Raw genomic sequence first — 17864 nt, 5'->3', positions numbered from 1 at the left:
ACTATTATGTTGGATCCACTATGGACTGGACTCTCACACTATTATGTTAGATCCACTATGGGCTGGAGTCTCACACTATTATGTTAGATCCACTATGGACTGGACTCTCACACTATTATGTTAGATCCACTATGGTCTGGAGTCTCACACTATTATGTTAGATCCACTATGGACTGGACTCTCTCACTATTAAGTTAGATCCACTATGGACTGGACTCAAACATTATGTTGGATCCACTATGGGCTGGAGTCTCACACTATTATGTTAGATCCACTATGGACTGGACTCTCACACTATTATGTTAGATCCACTATGGACTGGACTCTCACACTATTATGTTAGATCCACTATGGGCTGGACTCTCACACTATTATGTTAGATCCACTATGGACTGGACTCTCACACTATTATGTTAGATCCACTATGGGCTGGAGTCTCACACTATTATGTTAGATCCACTATGGACTGGACTCTCACATTTATGTTAGATCCACTATGGGCTGGAGTCTCACACTATTATGTTAGATCCACTATGGACTGGACTCTCACTATTATGTTAGATCCACTATGGACTGGACTCTCACACTATTATGTTAGATCCACTATGGACAGGACTCTCACACTATTATGTTAGATCCGCTATGGACTGGACTCTCACTCTATTATGTTAGATCCACTATGGACTGGACACTCTCGCTATTATGTTAGATCCATTATGGACTGGACTCTCACATTTATGTTAGCTCCACTATGGGCTGGAGTCTCACACTATTATGTTAGATCCACTATGGACTGGACTCTCACTATTATACTAGATCCACTATGGACTGGACTCTCACACTATTATGTTAGATCCACTATGGACTGGACTCAAACATTATGTTAGATCCACTATGGGCTGGAGTCTCACACTATTATGTTGGATCCACTATGGACTGGACTCAAACATTATGTTGGATCCACTATGGGCTGGAGTCTCACACTATTATGTTAGATCCACTATGGACTGGACTCTCACACTATTATGTTAGATCCACTATGGGCTGGACTCTCACACTATTATGTTAGATCCACTATGGACTGGACTCTCACACTATTATGTTAGATCCACTATGGGCTGGAGTCTCACACTATTATGTTAGATCCACTATGGACTGGACTCTCACATTTATGTTAGATCCACTATGGGCTGGAGTCCCACACTATTATGTTAGATCCACTATGGACTGGACTCTCACTATTATGTTAGATCCACTATGGACTGGACTCTCACACTATTATGTTAGATCCACTATGGACAGGACTCTCACACTATTATGTTAGATCCGCTATGGACTGGACTCTCACTCTATTATGTTAGATCCACTATGGACTGGACTCTCTCGCTATTATGTTAGATCCATTATGGACTCGACTCTCACATTTATGTTAGCTCCACTATGGGCTGGAGTCTCACACTATTATGTTAGATCCACTATGGACTGGACTCTCTCGCTATTATGTTAGATCCACTATGGACTGGACTCTCACATTTATGTTAGCTCCACTATGGGCTGGAGTCTCACACTATTATGTTAGATCCACTATGGACTGGACTCTCACTATTATACTAGATCCACTATGGACTGGACTCTCACACTATTATGTTAGATCCACTATGGACTGGACTCAAACATTATGTTAGATCCACTATGGGCTGGAGTCTCACACTATTATGTTGGATCCACTATGGACTGGACTCAAACATTATGTTGGATCCACTATGGGCTGGAGTCTCACACTATTATGTTAGATCCACTATGGACTGGACTCTCACAATTATGTTAGATCCACTATGGACTGGACTCTCTCACTATTATGTTAGATCCACTATGGACTGGACTCTCACACTATTATGTTAGATCAACTATGGACTGGACTCTCACACTATTATGTTAGATCCACTATGGACTGGACTCTCACACTATTATGTTAGATCCACTATGGACTGGACTCTCACTATTATACTAGATCCACTATGGACTGGACTCTCACACTATTATGTTAGATCCACTATGGACTGGACTCAACCATTATGTTAGATCCACTATGGGCTGGAGTCTCACACTATTATGTTGGATCCACTATGGACTGGACTCAAACATTATGTTGGATCCACTATGGGCTGGAGTCTCACACTATTATGTTAGATCCACTATGGACAGGACTCTCACACTATTATGTTAGATCCATTATGGACTGGACTCTCACTATTATGTTAGATCCACTATGGACTGGACTCTCACACTATTATGTTTGATCAACTATGGACTGGACTCTCACACTATTATGTTAGATCCACTATGGACTGGACTCTCACACTATTATGTTAGATCCACTATGGACTGGACTCTCACTATTATGTTAGATCCACTATGGACTAAACTCTCACACTATTATGTTAAATCCATTATGGACTGGACTCTCACACTATTATGTTAGATCCACTATGGACAGGACTCTCACACTATTATGTTAGATCCGCTATGGACTGGACTCTCACTCTATTATGTTAGATCCACTATGGACTGGACTCTCTCGCTATTATGTTAGATCCATTATGGACTCGACTCTCACATTTATGTTAGCTCCACTATGGGCTGGAGTCTCACACTATTATGTTAGATCCACTATGGACTGGACTCTCTCGCTATTATGTTAGATCCACTATGGACTGGACTCTCACATTTATGTTAGCTCCACTATGGGCTGGAGTCTCACACTATTATGTTAGATCCACTATGGACTGGACTCTCACTATTATACTAGATCCACTATGGACTGGACTCTCACACTATTATGTTAGATCCACTATGGACTGGACTCAAACATTATGTTGGATCCACTATGGGCTGGAGTCTCACACTATTATGTTGGATCCACTATGGACTGGACTCAAACATTATGTTGGATCCACTATGGGCTGGAGTCTCACACTATTATGTTAGATCCACTATGGACTGGACTCTCACAATTATGTTAGATCCACTATGGACTGGACTCTCTCACTATTATGTTAGATCCACTATGGACTGGACTCTCACACTATTATGTTAGATCAACTATGGACTGGACTCTCACACTATTATGTTAGATCCACTATGGACTGGACTCTCACACTATTATGTTAGATCCACTATGGACTGGACTCTCACTATTATACTAGATCCACTATGGACTGGACTCTCACACTATTATGTTAGATCCACTATGGACTGGACTCAACCATTATGTTAGATCCACTATGGGCTGGAGTCTCACACTATTATGTTGGATCCACTATGGACTGGACTCAAACATTATGTTGGATCCACTATGGGCTGGAGTCTCACACTATTATGTTAGATCCACTATGGACAGGACTCTCACACTATTATGTTAGATCCATTATGGACTGGACTCTCACTATTATGTTAGATCCACTATGGACTGGACTCTCACACTATTATGTTTGATCAACTATGGACTGGACTCTCACACTATTATGTTAGATCCACTATGGACTGGACTCTCACACTATTATGTTAGATCCACTATGGACTGGACTCTCACTATTATGTTAGATCCACTATGGACTAAACTCTCACACTATTATGTTAAATCCATTATGGACTGGACTCTCACACAATTATGTTAAATCCATTATGGACTGGACTCTCACACTATTATGTTAGATCATCAAAAATCTCCTGATGATTGAGGGAACCCCTCATGAAACAGTTCTGTAGAGATGAAGTAGTCTTGTGATTTTTCACACACCTACATATTGCGCTCCATCACGGTATCGAGCACTATTCTCTTGATAATCCAATCAAGCTATATATATATTTATATATGTATATTGTAGAAATTTTAAAGAATTTACTTGCAAATTTTAGTAGAAAATCAGTATTTGGTCACTCCAAACAAGGAAGATCTCTGGATCTCACAGACCTGTAACTTCTTCTTTAAGAAGCTCTTCTGTCCTCCGCTCGTGACCTGTATTAAAGGAACCTGTTTGAACTCCTTATCTGTATAAAAGACACCTGTCCACAGCCTCAAACAGTCAGACTCCAAACTCCACTATGGCCAAGACCAAAGAGCTGTCGAAGAACACCAGGAAAAGAATGTGGGAAGAGTGAATCTACAATAGGCAAGCAGCTCGGTGTGGACAAAATCAACTGTGGGAGCAATTACCAGAAAATGGAAGATAATCTCCCTCGATCTGGGGCTCCACGCAAGATCTCATCCCAAAATGATCATGAGAACGGTGAGCAAAAAGCCCAGAACCACACATGGGGGGGGGGGGGGGGGGGGGAACCTGGTGACTGACCTGCAGAGAGCCGTGACCAAAGTAACAAAGGTTACCATCAGTAACCCACTACGCCAGGGGTCGGGGCCTTTTTTGGCAGAGAGAGCCAAAAAGCCAAATATTTCAAAAAGTATTTCCGTAAGAGCCGTATAATATTTTTCTTAACACTGAGCACAACTAAACGTGTGCATTTTTAAGTAAGACCAACATTTCTAAGGTATAAGAGGTCTCTTATTCTTTGTAATAACATTGTTATTCTGAAGCTAACTGTGGAGGGGGGCGTGGCCTGCGGGCCTGCAGTGAACTCGGGTGTGCCAGGACAGGCCTCGAAATCAGCGACAAGTGTGTAGATGGCCCAGCTGGGCCTTGATATCTAATCACTTGTCGCTTTGTTATAAGCAGCAGCCAGGAGGAGAGACGGGGTCGGGCCTGGAGCCAGAGCGCGAGCGAGAACGAAAGACAAAAACACAATTGCTGGACACCAACTGAGTGACTTATTGAAAAATAAAACAATATTGTAACCCTGAAACAGGCTCTCATTTCGGTGCTTGGTGGTCTGAAGAACCCCCAGAAGGGCAAGCCCCACACTAACCAATAATAAATAAATAACTTCTTACCATTACGCAACTTCTTGAACAGGTGCGGTAGAAACGGATGGATGGAATAAAAATGCATGAGAATGTTTTATATTTTGAACGTTATTTTCAACACTGTGATTACAAGTGGAATCATTTATTACTTATCATGTTGAGCAAGGTCAGCTCAGATTTATCTGAGAGCCAGATGCAGTCATCAAAAGAGCCACATCTGGCTCGCGAGCCATAGGTTCCCTACCCCTGCACTACGCCGACGGGGAATCCCATCCTGCAGTGCCGGATGTGTCCCCCTGCTTAAGCCAGTGCATGTCCAGGCCCGTCTGAAGTTTTCCAGAGAGCACATGGACGATACAGCAGAGGATTGGGAGAATGTCATGTGGTCAGATGAAACCAAAATAGACATTTTTGGTATAAACTCAACTGGTCGTGTTTGGAGGAAGAAAATTACTGAGTTGCATCCCAAGAACACCATACCTACTGTGAAGCATGGGGGTGGAAACATCATGCTTTGGGGCTGTTTTTCTGCTAAGGGGACAGGACGATTGATCCGTGTTAAGGAAAGAATGAATGGGGCCATTTATCGTGAGATTTTGAGTTGAATTGTGTTAGATGTAAATATAAACGGAATACAATGATTTGCAAATCCTTTTCAACCCATATTCAGTTGAATGCACTACAAAGACAAAATATTTGATGTTCAAACTCATAAACATAATTTTTTTTTAGCAAAGAATAATTAACTCAGAATTTCATGAATGCAACACGTGCTAAAGTAGTTGGGAAAGGGCATGTTCACCACTGTGTTACATCATCTTTTCTTTTAACGACACTCAATAAACGTTTGGGAACTGAGGAAACTAATTGTTGAAGCTTTGAAAGTGGAATTCTTTCCCATTCTTGTTTTATGTAGAGCTTCAGTCCTTCAACAGTCCGGGGTCTCCGCTGTCCTATTTTACGCTTCATAATGCGCCACACATTTTCCATGGGAGACAGGTCTGGACTGCAGGCGGGCCAGGAAAGTACCCGCACTCTTTTTTTACGAATCCATGCTGTTGTAACATGTGGTGAATGTGGCTTGGCATTGTCTTGCTGAAATAAGCAGGGGCGTCCATGAAAAAGACGGCGCTTAGATGGCAGCATATGCTGTTCCAAAACCTGTATGTACCTTTCAGCAATAATGGTGCCTTCACAGATGTGTAAGTTACCCACGCCTTGGGCACTAATGCACCCCCATACCATCACACATGCTGGCTTTTCAACTTTGCGTCGATAACAATCTGGAAGGTTCGCTTCAACTTTGGTCCGGATGACACGATGTCGAATATTTCCAAAAACAATTTGAAATGTGGACTCATCAGACCACAGAACACTTTTCCACTTTGCATCAGTCCATCTTAGATGATCTCGGGCCCAGAGAAGCCGGCGGCGTTTCTGGATGTTGTTGATGAATGACTGTCGCTTTGCATAGAAGAGCTTTAACTTGCACTTAGAGATGTCGCGACCAACTGTATTTAGTGACAGTGGTTGTCTGAAGTGTTCCTGAGCCCATGTGGTGATATCCTTTAGAGACTGATGTGGGTTTTTGATACAGTGCCGTCTGAGGGATGGAAGGTCACGGTCACTCAATGCTGGTTTCCGGCCATGCCGCTTACGTGGAGTGATTTCTCCGGATTCTCTGAACCTTTTGATGATATTATGGAGCGTAGATGTTGAAATCCCTAAATTTCTTGCAATTGCACTTTGAGAAACGTTGTTCTTAAACTGTTTGACTATTTGCTCACGCAGTTGTGGACAAAGGGGTGTACCTCGCCCCATCCTTTCTGGTGCATTTTTTGGGAAGCTGTTTTTATACCCAATCATGGCACCCACCTGTTCCCAATTAGCCTGCACACCTGTGGGATGTACCAAATAAGTGTTTGATGAGCGGTCCTCAACTTTATCAGTACTTATTGCCACCTTTCCCAACTTTTTTGTCACGGGTTGCTGGCAACAAATTGTAAAGTTAATGATTATTTTCACACACACAAAAAAAATGTTTATGGGTTTGAACATCGAATATGTTGTCTTTGTAGCATATTCAACTGAATATGGGTTGGCAAATAATTTGTTTATATTTACATATGGAAACAGGGTTTGTACATATATATCACATGTACATACATATATATATATATATATATATATATATATATACATATATATATATATACAGAGTGAAATATTTGTATAATAACTTTGTAAGAGTTACGCTTTCTAAACTGCACTACTGAAAAAATAATATTACATAATATTTCAAGAATGTTTGTTTTAGTCACTTTGAGGATTAGTTCTTACAGCTCATAAAAACTCCAAAAATCTGTCTAACATACACTTTGAAACACAAAAAAACCCCCCCAGAAAATCTAATATATTTTTTATTTATTTTCTAAGTCTATTTAGCAACTAAACTGCAAACACTTCCCGAATAATTTGACTTCTCAAACCGAGCCAATCCCAGCCGTGGCAATCCGGCTCGGTCTAATTAGCGCGGCGTGTGCGTCTCCGGCGCTCTAATTAAAAGGGCTCGGCATCAATCTGCTAAGTGCGGGACAAAAGGAGAGCGTGAGCCAGCATGTCTTCGTCCTCGCCGCGCCTTCAAATAAGCGCAAAGAAGGGGATATTTTAATGAGAGCTGGAGCGAGCGGGCGGCTGTCGCTTTCCAGGAATAATCGTCATTAAAATCGCAGGCAACAACACCCGGGCCGCTCATTGGCCATGCAGCGTGAACACCTCCGCATGATCTCTTCGTGCTCGGCAACCACAGCCAGGACGAGCGGGAAAGCCCAAAGAGCGCGTTTGGCTTCTCAGATAAACATGAGGTGGCGACTTGTCCAGGGTGTACACCGCCTTCCGCCCGATTGTAGCCGAGATAGGCGCCAAGGGACCCAAAGGGAAACTTGCTGCCGATTCGACGGGAGCTTGGTTAAGCGGAAAAAAAGAAGAAAAAAGGGAATTGACGTCTCCGTCTCTTCGTTTTTTCATTTCTTTATTTCCTCCCGCCTCCCGCCTCCCGCCCCTCGCCGAGTGGAAGGGAATTGCCTCGCACGTTTCAAAGACAGCTCCGGGAAGGTGATAATAGAGCCGCTCCCCCGCAGGAAATCGCAGAGTGGCATCTGGGGCCCCGGAAGCGAGGAGAGGAGGAAATGAAGGGAAGGAAGCAAGGAAAGGTTAATGACGGCTTCACATATTCTGCCGGGACTTTCCTCACACGCGGCGGAGAGAAATGACACTTGGATCACACGCGCGGGGCCCCCTCGGCCTCGGCGAGATTGGGTTTGTGGGCCCCCTGCCCGCCCTCCATGCCACCAGCATCTCCTCCATCAGGTGCAACTTTGCCAGGCTCCAAAATGTGACCACTTGGACGTCTGGCAGGGGGACTGCAAGATTTGGATTATTGTTCATAAGAATTATCAGATACTTTTTTTTTTGTTTTACTGCATTCTTTAATAAAGCTACTTAAAAGTATGCTTAAAATGTATCCACTACAGCAGGGGTCACAAATTTTTGAAACCAAGAACTACTTCTTGGGTACTGAATAATGCAAAGGGCTACCAGTTTGATACACACTTAAATAAATTGCCAGAAATGCCCAATTTGCTCAATTTACCTTTAATAAATTAATAAATATATATATATGTCTCTCATTCTGTCGTACATTTTTTTTTTCCCTTTTACGGAAGCTTTTTTGTAGAGAATAAATGATGAAAAAAAAACACTTAAGTGAACTGTTTGAAAGAGGAGAAAACGAAAAAAATGAAAAATTGACTCTTTAAAATTCAAAATTCAACCGAAAAATATGTAGAGAAAAACTAGCTAATTCGAATCTTTTTGAAAAAAATAAAAAAAAAATGTTACGGAACACAATTAGTAATTTTCCCTGATTAAGATTAATTTTAGAATTTGGATGACATGTTTTAAATAGGTTAAAATCCAATCTGCACTTTGTTAGAATATATAACAAATTGGACCAAGCTATATTTCTAACAAAGACAAATCATTATTTTGTCATAGATTTTCCAGATCAAAAATTTGAAAATTAATTCAAAACACTTTGAAATAAGATTTAAATTTGATTCTCCAGATTTTCCCCAAAAATTATTTTGAATTTTAAGCATAAGTATGAAGAAATATTTCACAAATATTCTTCATCGAAAAAACAGAAGCTAAAATGAAGAATTAAATTAAAGTGTATTTATTATTATTTACAATAATAATAATAAAAATACTTGAACATTGATTTAAATTGTCAGGAAAGAAGAGGAAGGAATTTAAAAGGTAAAAAGGTATATGTGTTTGAAAATCCTAAAATAATTTTTAAGGTTGTATTTTTTCTCTAAAATTGTTTTTCTGAAAGTTATAAGAAGCAAAGTAAAAAAATAAATGAATTTATTTAAACGAGTGAAGACCAAGCCTTTAAAATATTTTCTTGGATTTTCAAATTCTATTTGAGTTTTCCATCCATCCATCCATTTTCTACCGCTTATTCCCTTTTGGGGTCGCGGGGGGCGCTGGCGCCTATCTCAGCCACAATCGGGCGGAAGGCGGGGTACACCTTGGACAAGTCGCCACCTCATCGCAGGGCCAACACAGATAGACAGACGACATTCACACGCACATTCACACACTAGGGCCAATTTAGTTTTGTCTCTCTTAAAATTAAAAATGTCGAGCAAAGCGAGACCAGCTTGCTAGTAAATAAATACAATTTAAAAAATAGAGGCAGCTCACTGGTAAGTGCTGATATTTGAGCTATTTTTAGAACAGTCCAGCGGGCGTCTCATCTGGTCCTTACGGGCGACCTGGTGCCCGCGGGCATCGTGTTGGTGACCCCTGCACTAAAGCCTCCATGAAGGAAAACATCCACAAAGTGCCAACAATACTGCATGCAAATGTACATATACATGTCATCACCTAGAAACTAGCACACATTAGTCATTCTCTTGTAGTGATACTAATACTAATCACTAATCTACATGATGTAGATGTAGGTGATGAACATGATGTGTAATGTAGATAATGTGGGATGTAGATGATGCATGATGTAGATGGCGTGTGATGTAAATGATGTGTGATGTCGATAATGTAGATGAAGTAGATGATGATGTGTGATGTAGTTGATGTGTAATGTAGATGTGTGATGTAGATGTGTGTGATGTAGATAATGTTGATGTGTGACGTAAAAGATGCATGATTTCGATGATGTGTGATGTAGATGATGTGTGATGTAGATAATGTGTGATGTGGATGATGTGTGATGTAGATAATGTGTGATGTAGATAATGTGTGATGTAGATGATGTGTGATGTAGAGTATGTGTGATGTAGATGATTTGTGATCTAGATGTGTGATGTAGATAATTGCTGGCATCAAATTTTAAAAGTTAATGATTATTTGCAACAAAAAAAAGTTTATCAGTTTGAACATCAAATATGTTGTCTTTGTAGCATATTCAACTGAATATGGGTTGAAAAGGATTTGCAAATCATTATATTCTGTTTATATTTACATCTAACAAAAATTCCCAACTCATATGGAAACAGGGTTTGTAGATAATGTGTGATGTAGATAATGTGTGATCTAGATCATGTGTGATGCAGATGAAGTAGATGATGATGTGTGATGTAGATGACAATGTCTGCTGTACAGATGGTCTTTATGATCAATATCTTCACCCCAATGCTAAACATGCAGGTGTGTTTCCATGGAAACTGTGTTGATGACATAGTACTGCTTGATGACAGGATGAAGTCCATGAATGAATGAATGGATGAATGTGTTGGAGAAGATGTGCAGAAGGCCAGATGTGGACACAAGGGCGACATCACACCTGCAGGCCAGGTGTGATCCTTTGATGCTGGCAATACAACACTTCACTCCTCAGCTGTCATCCCACTTTGATCTGCCCACAACACCTCCTCTTCTTCGCCAACCATTGTCTGTCTGATTAATGAGCAACATAGTTTACACTGCATAGCAACATAGTTTACACTGCATAGCAACATAGTTTACACTGCATAGCAACATAGTTTACACTTCATAGCAACATAGTTTACACTACATAGCAACATAGTTTACACTGCATAGCAACATAGTTTACACTGCATAGCAACATAGTTTACACTACATAACAACATAGTTTACACTACATAACAACATAGTTTACACTGCATAGCAACATAGTTTACACTACATAACAACATAGTTTACACTGCATAGCAACATAGTTTACACTACATAAAAACATAGTTTACACTCCATAGCAACATAGTTTACACTCCATAGCAACATAGTTTACACTACATAGCAACACAGTTTACACTATATAGCAACATAGGTTACAATCCATAGCAACATAGTTTATACTGCATAGAAACATAGTTTACACTGCATAGCAACATAGTTTACACTGCATAGTAACATAGTTTACACTCCATAGCAACATAGTTTACACTACATAGCAACATAGTTTACACTACATAGCAACATAGTTTACACTACATAGCGACATAGTTTACACTGCATAGCAGCATAGTTTACACTCCGTAGCAACATAGTTTACACTCCATAGCAACATAGTTTACACTCCATAGCAGCATAGTTTATACTCCATAGCAACATAGTTTACACTCCATAGCAACATAGTTTACACTCCATAGCAACATAGTTTACACTCCATAGCAACATAGTTTACACTCCATAGCAACATAGATTACACTCCATAGCAACATAGTTTACAATGCATAAAAACATAGTTTACACTCCATAGCAACATAGTTTACAATGCATAAAAACATAGTTTACACCTCAAAGCAACATAGTTTATACTGCGTAGCAACATTGTTTACACTCCATAGCAACATTGTTTACACTGCATAGCAGCATAGTTTACAATTCATAACAACATAGTTTACAATGCATAGCAACATAGTTTACACTTCATAGCAACATAGTTTAAACTCCATAGCAATATAGTTTACAATGCATAGCAACATAGTTTACAGCGGATAAAAACATAGTTTACACTTCATAGCAACATAGTTTATACTGCATAGCAACATAGTTTACACTACATAGCAACATAGTTTACACTTCATAGCAACATAGTTTACACTACATAGCAACATAGTTTACACTACATAGCAACATAGTTTACACTTCATAGCAACATAGTTTACACTACATAGCAACATAGTTTACACTCCATAGCAACATAATTTACACTACATAGCAACATGGTTTACACTCCAGAGCAACATAGTTTACACTCCATAGCAACATAGTTTACACTACATAGCAGCATAGTTTACACTACATAGCAACATAGTTTACACCCCATAGCAACATAGTTTACACTACATAGCAACTGTCAGGCTTGGACTTGGTCTTGGTTTGTTTTCCCGAGGTGCACAGCGAATGGAGTGGAAACGGCGCGAAGGTAAAGACATCTTTATTTTAACACTAAAACTAAAAACAGGAACCAACAAAAAGCGCGCACAATGGCGGTACAAAAAACTTGGCTATGAAACAAAAGACTAGCACAAAGGCTATAAACTACAAACATGAAACAAAAACACTTGCGCAGTGGCATGAATAACAAAAACTTACGTGGACAAAATGGACAGCATTGCAAGGCATGAAGCAGATAATCCAGGGCGTGAATGAGGTGCAGCATGGGTAGCGTGTGTGCGAGTGTGAAGATCCCAGACTGATGGACAGTAAGTAAAATCCTTAAATAGTAGCAGTGGTAATGAAAAACAGGTGTGAGAGGCTGATGATCGGGGCGTGAATAGGGGAAACTAATGAGTAGCTATGGTAACAAACAAAACCAGGAAGTGCAAAACGTGACTGAATGTCCAAAATCAAAACATAACATGACAAAAGAAAACAGGATCCAGGTGTGACAGCTACATAGTTTACACTCCATAGCAACATTGTTTACACTACATAGCAACATTGTTTACACTACGTAGCAACATAATTTACACTACATAGCAACATTGTTTACACTACATAGCAACATAGTTTACACTACATAGCAACATTGTTTACACTACATAGCAACATAGTTTACACTACATAGCAACATTGTTTACACTACATAGCAACATTGTTTACACTCCATAGCAACATAGTTTACACTACATAGCAATATTGTTTACACTCCATAACAACATAGATTACAATGCATAGCTACATAGTTTACAATACATAACAAAATAGTTGACACTACATAGCAACATAGTTTACACTTCATAGCAACATAGTTTACACTCCATAGCAACATAGTTTACACTACATAGCAACATAGTTTACACTCCATAGCAACATAGTTTACAATGCATAGCAATATTGTTTACACTCCATAACAACATAGTTTACACTACATCGCAACATTGTTTACACTACATAGCAACATAGTTTACACTCCATAGCAACATTGTTTACACTACATAGCAACATAGTTTACACTACATAGCAACAGAGTTTACACCCCATAGCAACATAGTTTACACTACATAGCAACATAGTTTACACTATATTGCAACATAAGTTACAATCCATAGCAACATAGTTTAGACTACATAGCAACAAAGTATACACTGCATAGCAACATAGTTTACACTCCATAGCAACATAGTTTACACTCCATAGCAACATTGTTTACACTACATAGCAACACAGTTTACACTATATTGCAACATAGTTTACACTCCATAGCAACATAGATTACAATGCATAGCAACATAGTTTACACTTCATAGCAAAATAGTTTACAATGCATAACAACATAGTTTGCATTCCATAGCAACACAGTTTACACTGCATAGCATCATAGTTTGCACTGCATAGCAACATAATTTACACTGCATAGTAACATAGTTTACACTGCATAGCAACATAGTTTACACTCCATAGCAACCTAGTTTACACTGCATAACAACATAGTTTACACCCTATAACAATATAGTGTACACAGCATAGCAACAGAGTTTACACTCCATAGCAACACAGTATGCACTTTATAGTAACATAGTTTACACTCCATAACAACATCGTTTACAATGCATAGCAACATAGTTTACACTCCATAGCAACATAGTTTACAATGCATAACAACATAGTTTGCACTCCATAACAACATAGTTTACACTCCATAGCAACATAGTTTACACTCCATAGCAACATAGTTTACACTTCATAGCAACATAGATTACAATGCATAGCAACATAGTTTACACTTCATAGCAACATAGTTTACAATGCATAACAACATAGTTTACACTACATAGCAACACAGTTTACACTGCATAGCATCATAGTTTACACTGCATAGCAACATAGTTTACACTGCATAGAAACATAGTTTACACTCCATAACAACATAGTTTAGACTACATAGCAACATAGTTTACACTACATAGCAACATAGTTTACAGTGCATAGCAACATAGTTTACACTGCATAGCAACATAGTTTACACTGCATAGAAACATAGTTTACACTCCATAACAACATAGTTTAGACTACATAGCAACATAGTTTACACTACATAACAACATAGTTTACACCGCATAGCAACATACTTTACACTCCATAACAACATAGTTTACACTCCATAGCAATATCGTTTACGCTGCATAGCAACATAGTTTACACTACATAACAACATAGTTTACACTCCATACAAACATAGTTTACACTCCATAGCAATATCGTTTACACTGCATAGTAACATAGTTTACACTACATAGCAAAATAGTTTACAATTCCATAGCAAAATAGGTTACACTCCATAGCAACATAGTTTACAATGCATAGCAACATAGTTTACAATGCATAGCAACATAGTTTACAATGCATAGCAACATAGTTTACACTGCATAGCGACATAGTTTACACTCCATAGCAACATAGTTTACAATGCATAGCAACATAGTTTACAATGCATAGCAACATAGTTTACAGTACATAGCAACATAGTTTACAATGCATAGCAACATAGTTTACACTGCATAGCGACATAGTTTACACTCCATAGATACATTGTTTCCAAGTCAGTTTTAAAGGACATGTACGTCAAACCAAGGTTGCAACAAGGTCTTAATGTGTTGCAGACAAAGTGAGTTAGTCAGCTGCAAGCGAAAGGAGCAATCCTATATCACGTCCAAGGAGGTCCACTTTTCCACCAAGTCCCTTAGGCAGACCGCCAACAAGTCCGGCACAGATCACGGGTGTAAAGCGGGCACGTTGCCTTGGTGACCGTCCAGCCGGCGCCATCCTGTCCCTCAAAGTCCTCATCCTCTCGCCACTGAGAGGAACAGATCTGTGAAATATTGCGGGCGGACAGGAGGGACTAGTGAGTACCGGTCAGAGAAGACGTGCTGGACTCGTCACTCATGAGACCATCTGTGGGCGCCAACACCGCTAACGGCAGGCGGCGAGAGCCAAGGCGCGGTCCTCAGACCTTGGCGGCGGGACGGGAGAATGAGCTCATTCTGGAACGGGAGTGGCGGGAAAGGAAGCTCTGCGGCGTGATGTCTCGGGTAGGAGGAAGGAGGGTTGAGGACCAGGGGTGAAGTCTACCTGCAGACAACCTGCTTGAAGTGAGGATGTCGCACATTTTTATTTGACATTCACTCAGTAAACTGCCTACATTGAAAAAAGCTGATCCATCTACGACACTAATGATGCACCTGGTGTAAATGGTGACTAAAAAGAGAATAAAATGACTTGTTCAACTTATATTCAACTGAATAGACTACAAGGACAAGATATTTCATGTTCAAATTGGAACATTTTTTGCAAATATTAGCTCATTTGGAATTTGATGCCTGCGAAGTGTTCCGGAAAAGCTGGCACAAGTGGCAAAAAAGACTGAGAAAGTTGAGGAGTGCTCATCAAACACTTATTTGGAACATCCCACAGGTGTGCAGGCTAATTGGGAGCAGGCGGGTGTGCCACGATTGGCTATAAAAGCAGCTTCTGTGAAATGCTCGGTCGTTCACAAACAAGGTTCGGGCGAGGGTCACCACTTTGTTAATTTGATTAAGAACAACATTTCTCAAGCAGCTATTGCAAGGAATTTAGGGACTCACCATCCACGCTCCGTAATATCATCAGAAGGTTCAGAGAATCTGGAGAAATCCCTGCACGTAAGCAGCAATGCTGAAAACAAACATTGAACAACCCCCGACCTTGGATGCCTCAGGCGGTAATGCGTCCGTGTGTAAAGGATATCACCATAGGGGCTCAGGAACACTTCAGAAAAACCACTGTCAGTAACTTCAGTTGGTCGCTACGTCTGTAAGTGCAAGTTAAAACTCGATTGTGCAAAGCCAAAGCCATTTATCAACAACACCCAGAGAAATAAATCATAGTCAGTGTGATTAGTATACGATGAATCATAATCAGTGTGATTAGTATAAAATAAATCATGGTCAGTGTGGCTAGTATCAAATAAATGATAGTCAGTGTGATTAGTATCAAATAAATCATAGCCAGTGTGATTAGTATAAAATTAATCATAATCCCTGCGATTAGTATAAAATACATCATAATCCCTGTGATTAGTACAAAATAAATAATAACCCCTGTGATTAGTATAAAATAAATGATAGTCAGTTTGATTAATATAAAATAATGATAGTCAATGTGATTAGTAGAAAAAAAATAATAACCCCTGTGATTAGTATAAAATAAATCACAGTCAGTCTGGTTAGTATAAAATAAATGATAGTGTTATTAGTAAAAAAATAAAAGTTAGTAAGTGCAAATAGTAAAAAATAAATTATAGTTAGTGCGATTAGTATAAAATAAATAATAATCCCTGTGATTAGTATAAAATAAATGATAGTCAGTCTGATTAGTATAAAATAAATGATAGTGTGATTAGTACAAAGTAAATTATAATCAGTGTGATTAGTATAAAATAAATCATAATCCCTGGGATTAGTATAATATACTTTACTACTAAATAACACATACTTTAGTACTAAATAACACCTACTTTACTGCTAAATAACACATATTTTACTACTAAACAACACATTCTTTAGTACTAAATAACACCTACTTTACTACTAAATAACACATATTTTACTAATAAAGAACACATACTTTAGTACTAAATAACACACATTTTAGTACTAAATAACTTTAGTACTAAATAACACATATTTTACTACTAAATAACACATTTTACTACTAAACAACACATACTTTACGACTAAATAACACATATTTTACAACTAAATAACAATTTTTAAGTACTAAATAACATACTTAAGTACTAAATAACACATATTTAAGTACTAAATAACACATACTTAAGTACTAAATAACATTTAAGTACTAAATAACAAATACTTAAGTACTTAATACAACATATTTAAGTACTAAATAACACATACTTAAGTACTAAATTACACATATTTAAGTACTAAATAACACATATTTTACAACTAGAGAACACATACTTTTGTACTAAATAACACAAATTTTAGTACTAAATAACTTTAGTACTAAATAACACATATTTTACTACTAAATAACACATTTTACTACTAAACAACACATACTTTATGACTAAATAACACATATTTTACAACTAAATAACAATTTTTAAGTACTAAATAACATACTTAAGTACTAAATAACACATATTTAAGTACTAAATAACACATACTTAAGTAATAAATAACATATTTAAGTACTAAATAACAAATACTTAAGTACTTAATACAACATATTTAAGTACTAAATAACACATACTTAAGTACTAAATAACACATATTTAAGTACTAAATAACAAATACTTAAGTACTAAATAACACATATTTAAGTACTAAATAACACATACTTAAGTACTAAATAACACATATTTAAGTACTAAATAACA

This window comes from Nerophis ophidion, linkage group LG19 (assembly GCF_033978795.1).
Source record: "Nerophis ophidion isolate RoL-2023_Sa linkage group LG19, RoL_Noph_v1.0, whole genome shotgun sequence".
Taxonomy (NCBI): domain Eukaryota; kingdom Metazoa; phylum Chordata; class Actinopteri; order Syngnathiformes; family Syngnathidae; genus Nerophis; species Nerophis ophidion.
Note: the sequence above shows the minus strand (reverse complement) of the source record.